The sequence below is a fragment of the Herpailurus yagouaroundi genome, unplaced genomic scaffold, assembly GCF_014898765.1.
Source record: "Herpailurus yagouaroundi ecotype Mexico unplaced genomic scaffold, PumYag 190, whole genome shotgun sequence".
Lineage (NCBI taxonomy): Eukaryota > Metazoa > Chordata > Mammalia > Carnivora > Felidae > Herpailurus > Herpailurus yagouaroundi.
In genome coordinates this window covers 17,723,756-17,731,468 of record NW_024412421.1, presented here as the reverse complement: position 1 = coordinate 17,731,468, position 7,713 = coordinate 17,723,756, and the positions used below count along the sequence as shown (strand labels likewise).

General features: G+C 44.7%; 1 non-coding gene across 1 annotated transcript; it reads left to right on the top strand.

Moving 5' to 3' along the window:
• Nucleotides 1-942: 942 nt before the first annotated feature.
• On the top strand, nt 943-1,048 carry LOC121010072 (U6 spliceosomal RNA). The gene has a single exon (XR_005780993.1). It is a non-coding gene; the product is annotated as a U6 spliceosomal RNA (small nuclear RNA).
• The last annotated feature ends 6,665 nt before the right edge of the window (nt 1,049-7,713 follow it).

Here is a 7,713-nt window from a genome sequence, read left to right as displayed (position 1 = left end):
TGTGTTTCCTTCCAGTGTTTTCCCATCTCTCCCAGCTGAACTTCCGCACTGCCAGAATAGTCTTCCTGAAATGCACAACCGATTGTGTCACTGTCCTCAAAATTTTCATCCTCAATACAATTGAAACAAAGCAAAGCAAAACAACACAACTCTGAGCTCCTTGTAGAATCAGGATCCACTTTGAATGAGCTCCTGCCTGCATCTCCCTCTTCATCACCTTCATCTCTGTGTACTGGTGCCATATTGGATTAGCTCCTTTGCCGCTCCAGTGCTATCTCAGGCTGGCAAGGCCTTTCTTCCTTTCTGCCAATGTTGAATTTCTTCTCATGGTCGAAGACTAATGCAGTGCCATCGTGTTCCAACAACGCTTCCTGCCCCAGTCTCCATGAAGAGACACGTTCTAGTCTGACATCCTAGAACTCATCCTGTCCATCTGATCAATCCAGCCCTGATCTATTGAGGGCTGGGCTTACAGCTTTTTCCATCAGTCAGTTCCTTTTGTTTCCTTGTTCAGATAGTGTGGCTATTCCCTGGGCTCTCTAAGGAATTGTCCTCATCCTCATTAAAGAAGAGAACCACCCTGGAACAGGCTCTTGTCAAACAAGTTCCTCATGATTGGGGCAAGAGGACCCAATTTCCTGTTTATATTAATTATTAGAGAATTACGGTTTCATGGTAAGTTAAAAGTAACTTTTCTTTGTGTAATTACCTCATTTGCAAGGCAAGTGAGAAAACTTTACTTCCTCTCAGTAAGAAACCATTTCGTTTTCAATAAGACCCTAGAATATCCCTTGGAGTCTGGCAGGTCCCCGGACCTGGGATTTGGTTTCTGCAGCAGGGAATCTGAAAGGGATGGAGGGATGCAGAATCGGTGATGGAAGTTCCTTCTACTTCCAGGCCATCTGATGGGACTGACATTCTCTCCTCTTCAAAATCATTCCTTTTCTCACTTCGGCAGCACATATACTAAAATAGGAATGACACAGAGAAGATTAGCACGGCCCCTGTGTGAGGATAACACGCAAATTCCTGAGCATTCCATATTTTTAATCTACTCCTGAAGCCAAGACTACTCTGTATGTTAGCTAATTTGAGAATTAAAAAAAAAAAAAAAAAAAGAATCACTCCTGCCCCTTACCCTGGGCCCTACAGCCCTGAGACAGTGCTGCTTTCTCCCTGACATGGAACAATGGCCTGTATATGCGGGTGTCACCTTCATTTGTCTTCTCTGTCCATACTATCCCAGAAGGCTTCTCACCCCCAGCACGTGGCACACCCAGCACATAGAAGGGCCTCAATAAACACTTGCTGATTGACTGAATGAATGTTTTTATTTCTGAATGTGCAATTAAAAGTCACTTGCCCTGGGGAGATTACTTCAATGTTTATTATTCTTTTTTGGAAATTGAAAGGGGAAATTTTAGTTGATTCCATAAATTGATATTTATTAATGTCTAATGCATATCTGCAGAAACTAAAGACATTCAAACTGGCAGCGTATTTTAGGCTGACTGGAACCTATACCCTACCATTGCTTTGTGTTGAATTTCTTCAATTAATTAATTTATTTTAATTTAATTTTTTTTCTTTTGAGAGAGACAGACCAAGCATGCACACATGAAAGTGGGGAAGGGGCAGGAGGAGGATCCTTTTTTTAAATTTATTTTTTGAGAGAGAGAGAGAGAGAGAGAGAGAGAGAGAGAGAGCGCGCACACGCCAGTTGGGGAGGAGCACAGAGAGAGAGGGAGAGAGAGAACCCCAAGCAAGCTCTGTGGCGCCAGCTCAGAGCCCATGATCTCACGAACCTTGAGATCATAACCTGAGGCGAAATCAAGAGTCTGTCACTTAACTGACTGAGACACCCAGGAGCGGAGAGAGAGAGAGAGAGAGAGGGAGAGGGAGAGAGAGAATGAATCTTAAGCAGACGCTATGCCTGGCACTGAGCCCGATCTCAAGACCATTAGATCATGACCTGAGTTGAAATCAAGTGTTGGTCACTTAACTGGACTGAGCCACCCAGGTGCCCCAACTTTGTATTCAATTTCAAGTGCAAGTTGTGACTCCCACCTCTGTGTCAGGGGTGACGGTGGACACTGTGCACTTGTCTGTTTTCATCCTCATTCTTTGCATGTATAGTTCAAGGAAAATGCCAGTTTTTAACAAATATACGTTCAGACAAACAAACCTTTCTCCCAAGGAACTAAGTTGAATGGACCTCAAAGATATGAGGAAAAGTTTCATTATATGAAGCAATGACATTTAGTGGGGCCTTAATCCGTAGCCCCTCATATTAAGGTAACATTAAATCATCTCGTCAAACAAATATTTTTTCGACACCTGTGCTGGACACTGGGAGCACAGTGTCGAACATGGATTTATTTCTTCTTTCTCATGAAACTTCTGTGTCTCCTGAGGGGAAGCCAGACCAAACAGGAAAAAGGCAAGTAAACAAGCAAATGACTTAAAATGGTTCCAGAATGTGACAATAATAAGGCCACATTTCATTGATTTTTAAGACACATTTCTTTTCACCTTTTAATATTGTTGAAATTGTGATGTCTTAAAATGGGAATGTGTGTTTAATATATTGTTTTTCCCCCTGAGAAGTTATTAAATTGATGCTTTGACTTCCGATCGATGGTGTCTCAGAATGGACGAAATATGGTAATGATAAAAGCTCACATTTATTGAACACTAACTATGAGTCAGGTGCAGAGCGGGACATGCTGCAGCATTGTCTCTTTTATTCTGGATAACAACCAGATCAGTCATGTAGAAGCCCCTGTGCTTTACAGGTGAGAGAAATGCCTCTCAGGGCCGTGAGGCACCTGGCTTAATGGCGAACACCTGCAGGGGCCAGTATTTGAACCGGGCATACCTGACTCTGCTGTCTTAGTTGCCAGTGTTATTCCCTCCCCCTGCCGCCGATCCCTTTTGGAAATACTTGGTGCAAAGCGATCAGTGCTATTAGGATTTCCCCAAGTACTCCTAGGTTGTCTATGTGGTTTCTGTATAACGAGGAGGTACCCCTGAAAGGTAATTTGTGTGTAAATGGGCTCCCCAGAAACACACTGCAGAGACTACACCCGCAGAGCTCGTGTCCACTAGTGAATCTTGGGACAAGGACTGGGGCCCATCTTGATCACTATTCTTGCAGTCCTTGACCTGCTCTGGTGAGCACTTAGAGAAAGGTACAAAGCAACCTTTGTATTACCTGGGAGTCCCTTTAGAAAGATGTTCTGCTATGAAGAGAGAAAACTCTCGATTTTACTGTGGGGAGGGGAGGGTCTGCAGTGCGAGGATGCTAGAGATACTTTCTAAACCAAGCCAACCCCAGAGAGGTTAAGCGGCTTGCTTGGCATGCCTGAGGCTGCTTGGAGAATCAGAAGCAAGGCCCTGACCTTTCAGACCCACGAGGGGTTTATGTCGCTCACTGGTTCACCTCTTTGTCCTCTGTCCTTTCTCCTTCTTCCCCCATTTCCTTCTCTCTCTCTCCCTCCTTGCCTTTCACTTCCTTTTTATTTAAAGAAGGCCATGCTAGATTGAAAATGTATGAAATAACTGTGGTGGCCAAAGCAGTGAAGAGTGACAGCTAAAATAGAAAGTTCTGGAACTTGAAAAAGTATGAAGGACCACTAAGATTAGTTGAGGATTGATTTATGTGGCTAAATAGTTAATATGCTCAAAGAGGTTTTAAAATATGAGGCTTGTGATTAATATTTATAGCTCTAAGTGATGAGAAATGACCAGAAAAGAAGCCTGTTGGGTTGACTTAAAGATTCGAAAAATCTCCTGAGATCATACAGACTCAGGAAGGGGGAAGGCGGCGGTGCTATCGTGTTGGAAGAAGCTGGCTAATGCATGAGGAATCCAAAACAGGAGCTCTGGGAGAGGCTGTGTATGCACTGGAGGCAGGAGGGACTTGGAGGCAATTTCCACCTTCATTGAATTCATCTCACACAGACTGGCCTGATTTGGTTTATACTGAGCTTGTAAATCGAAGACTGCACAAAAAACCAGCGCATGAACTAGTAACCTATTTAGAAAATTCGTGAAAGAATTGGAAACGGAACGCTTTGAATCCATCCAGTTAGCCACCGGAAAGAAACACTGAGGGAGAGAAGGACTTCTGGAAAAATGGGTGCTTATCTGCCCTGCCTGCCTGTGGCTGTTGCCACGGAGAGTCAGCTCACTGGCTGTCCCAAGAGAAGAAATGTTTGTGGCTACAAATCTGCACTCTGTAGTTTAGTGTTCCCGGAGATGTCCTCTCCCTTTGGCGTGCGAGCAGTTTCTATATATTTGGCTAAGCTGAATTCTTCTAACTAGAATATAGCACGCTGTCTTGGAAATTTCTCACTGCTAAATGAATGTTTAAGAGCCTGTCATTAGCTGATAAACATAGATCCAGAAGAAGAAACTCATTTTAAGAAACTCTGGCATTCTGGCCTTAAAAAGAATAAATTACAGTATGATTAGTCACTTCAAAAAGGGTTTCTTCATTTAAAAAAAAAAAGCTTCACCAATGAGTATCTTTGAAAAAAAAAAAAAGAAACCCAAATAAAAAAAAAGAGAGAACTTTCCAACTTTATATTCTTACAAATATATTCAGTCTATAAATGTAGGTTACTTCACCTAAATATATACACAATGAACTTTGCACTACTTTGAGCTCATTCATGCATTCGTTCATTCAATCACATAAGAGATATTCATTCAGGCAGATCGCATGAGGAAGACAGAAATAAAATAGTGTCTTAATCTTCAAGTAGAAGGAATTGTCACTTCCTGGTTTTGGTGATATTGACTACGTTTTATGAAAATAAAGTGTTTGCTGTAAAAGATTTAGTAAATACAAAAGGAATCACAAGGAAGGAAGAAATAGGCCTGAAATCTCCATACTCAGAAGGATTCACTGTGGGAATGTTTATCCATTTCCTTCCTGTTACTTCTGGGAGTGGTGCACGCACGTGTACAGGGCTGGCTGAAAACAGGGTTTGAGGTGGGGCGGGGGGTGGAGACACCGAACCAAATGAAAGCGGGGCGAGAGCTTTGCAACTTCTAATGAGTTTGGACTTTTCCCTTTGGTGATGGGACAGATGGATGAATTAATGGCAAGGGAGTGGTGCACTTTAAATGCCTGGAATCTCTTTTCTCCTGCCTCCTATAGGAAAGAGGAGCTCTACCTGGCTGGAAGGGTGTGTCAAAGAAGATACAAACAATATTTGGTGTCCCTAGCCAGGCCCTGTGCTAAGTGCTTGACATGGATTTCACTTCCTCCCCTAACAACGCTTTGGGTGGGAGATCCCACCGTGCCCCTTTGGCAGAGGATTCAGCTACTGATGCTTCAGGAAAATCCATATGCAGGAGGTCAGCCAGCTAGCTCACAATTGATGCGATTAGGATTTGAACCCAAACCATCTGGCTACAAGAGTCCCACTGCAATTATCTATTGTTGTCTAACAAACCAAGCTGAAATTTAGCAGCCAAAAGCCCCACCCATTTTATCGCAGTTGGAAATCCAGGCAGGGCTCAACTTGGCTGGGTGTTTCTTCTCCTTGTGGCACTGGCTAAGGTCACCTACTGATATTCACCTGGTGGCTGGGCTTTTTGGGGGGAGGGAGGTCCGAAATGACTTCACTCACTTACTTTGTGCCTTGTCCGGGATCGCTGGGAGGGCGGGTGTAGCTGGGACTATTGACTGAAGCAATGGCCTCTTCAGGATGGTGGTCATCTCAGGGTATCTTGACTACTTACATGGCAGTTCAGGGCTCCCCAAGGCACTCGCAAATAGAAGCTGCCTTCGGGGTGCCTGGGTGGCTCAGTCGGTTAAGCCTCCAACTGCAGCTCAGGTGATGATCTCGCAGTTCGTGGGTTTCAGCCCTGCATCAGGCTCTGCACTTTGAGTGCAGAGCCTGCTTGGGATTCTCTCTTTCTCCGTCTCTTTCTGCACCCCCCCCCACTTGTGTTCTCAATCTCTCTCTCAAAATGCATACATAAACTTAAAAAAAAATAAAAATAAAAAGCTTCCGGTGTCTTAAAGCTTGGAAAGTGGTACAGGCCACTGCTGACATTCTTCTATTGACCAAACAGTCACAATCCACCTGGAATCAAGGGGATGGACACAGATCACCGCTCTTCAACACCATCTGTGGCCATCCTTAATCTCCACACATCTCAATACTTAATCACTGAGGAGACAGTGAGAGCCTGTCTGAATTGCTGGATTGTCTAGCTGGCTGATTGATTAATCTGTTAATCAAACGCACATTGGACAACTATCATGTGTCCGACACCAGGATATAACAAAACAACAGACGAGGTGTCCACCCTCAGGCACTTAGACTCGAACAAAGTGGCTAATCGTCACTGAGTAACAAACAGGGAAGATCGTGGGGCATCAGGTGCCAGGATGGACATGAGCCAGCTGAGGACTTCTAGGGGGGTGACTCTGGACAGCTTCTCCAGGGAGGCCTTGCTGACAGGTGGGGTTTCACCTACCAGTTGACAGAGGAACAGAGGGCTCATCCTCTAGAAAGAAGAAATAGCAAGTCCCCAAACTCTCAAGTAGGAAAGGACTTCGTGAATCTATGGAACCAAGAAGAAACTAATATGCCAGAAGGATGGTGGAAAAGGTGGGGTGTGGTCCCAGCAAACAGAGCCGTGGGTAGGAGCCAGACCACCCAAAGCTTCATAGACCAGAGAAATTTCATTTTATCTCCCTGGCAAGCAGAAGCCACTGGGTTTTGGGCAGGGGGTGTAGCGTGATCTAACAATGTTCACCTTTTCAGTGCATAGCTACAAAGTGCTGTGTGACTTTGAGCTGGACATTAACCTCTCTGGGCCTATTTTCACACTAGTAGTAAATGGGTTTGAGTGAATTGCAATGATCTTTTCAGCTTCGGTATCTTGACTCTGCATGTCCCTTGTTTACATTCGCACCTGGGATTGGCCCATCTTCACTTTGCAAGGAAATAAGCTACCTCTCGGACATCCTCCCCAGTCCTTCCTTCACGAATGTCCCTGCCTGAGCCCATGTGTCAACACCAGCCCGACCAAGACATTTTATCCACAATTGTGCAGATTAGAGGAGGAGGCAGAGATTAGAAACGGCAGGGTTTGCACATTCCGACGGTTCTTAACTTGATTTAAACTTTTGACCTGTAATGCTTCCCAGCTGTTTTGGAGTCACACATCCCATCTTGATTAGACTCGCCCCCAAAAGTGATCCAAACAGAGGGGGTTGTTTCAGGGACCCATCACCCTGCCTGGCCCTGGGGTTTGCAATTCCTGGCTGAAGGTGGTCATGGCCCCCAAGCCTTTTGCTTAACACAGCCCAGCAGCAAGGGCTCACTCTCTTCCCCTCTCACTCTGTGCACACGGGGGCCACCTTTTTAACAATCTGTTTTTACAATGTGGAGAAAGAGGTGGGAGCAGGGGACGAGCCAGAGTCCCTGCCCCCCCACACTTAATGTACCCCAGGTGGCGGGAGTTAACTGGGAAAGCTTGGGGCTCGGGTTCCAAAGTACACATTGAAATAAATGAAAACCAACTGGAGTTGCAATGGGCAGAGGCACAAGAAGAAATTTCATCTTCGAGGTTATTTTTTCTTTCTTTCTTTTTTTTTTTTTTTTGTTCAGAATGCTAATCACGGGGTGAACTCAGAAGGAATGTGCTTTCTCAAGATGAATTTCCTAACATGGTAGAAAATGGACA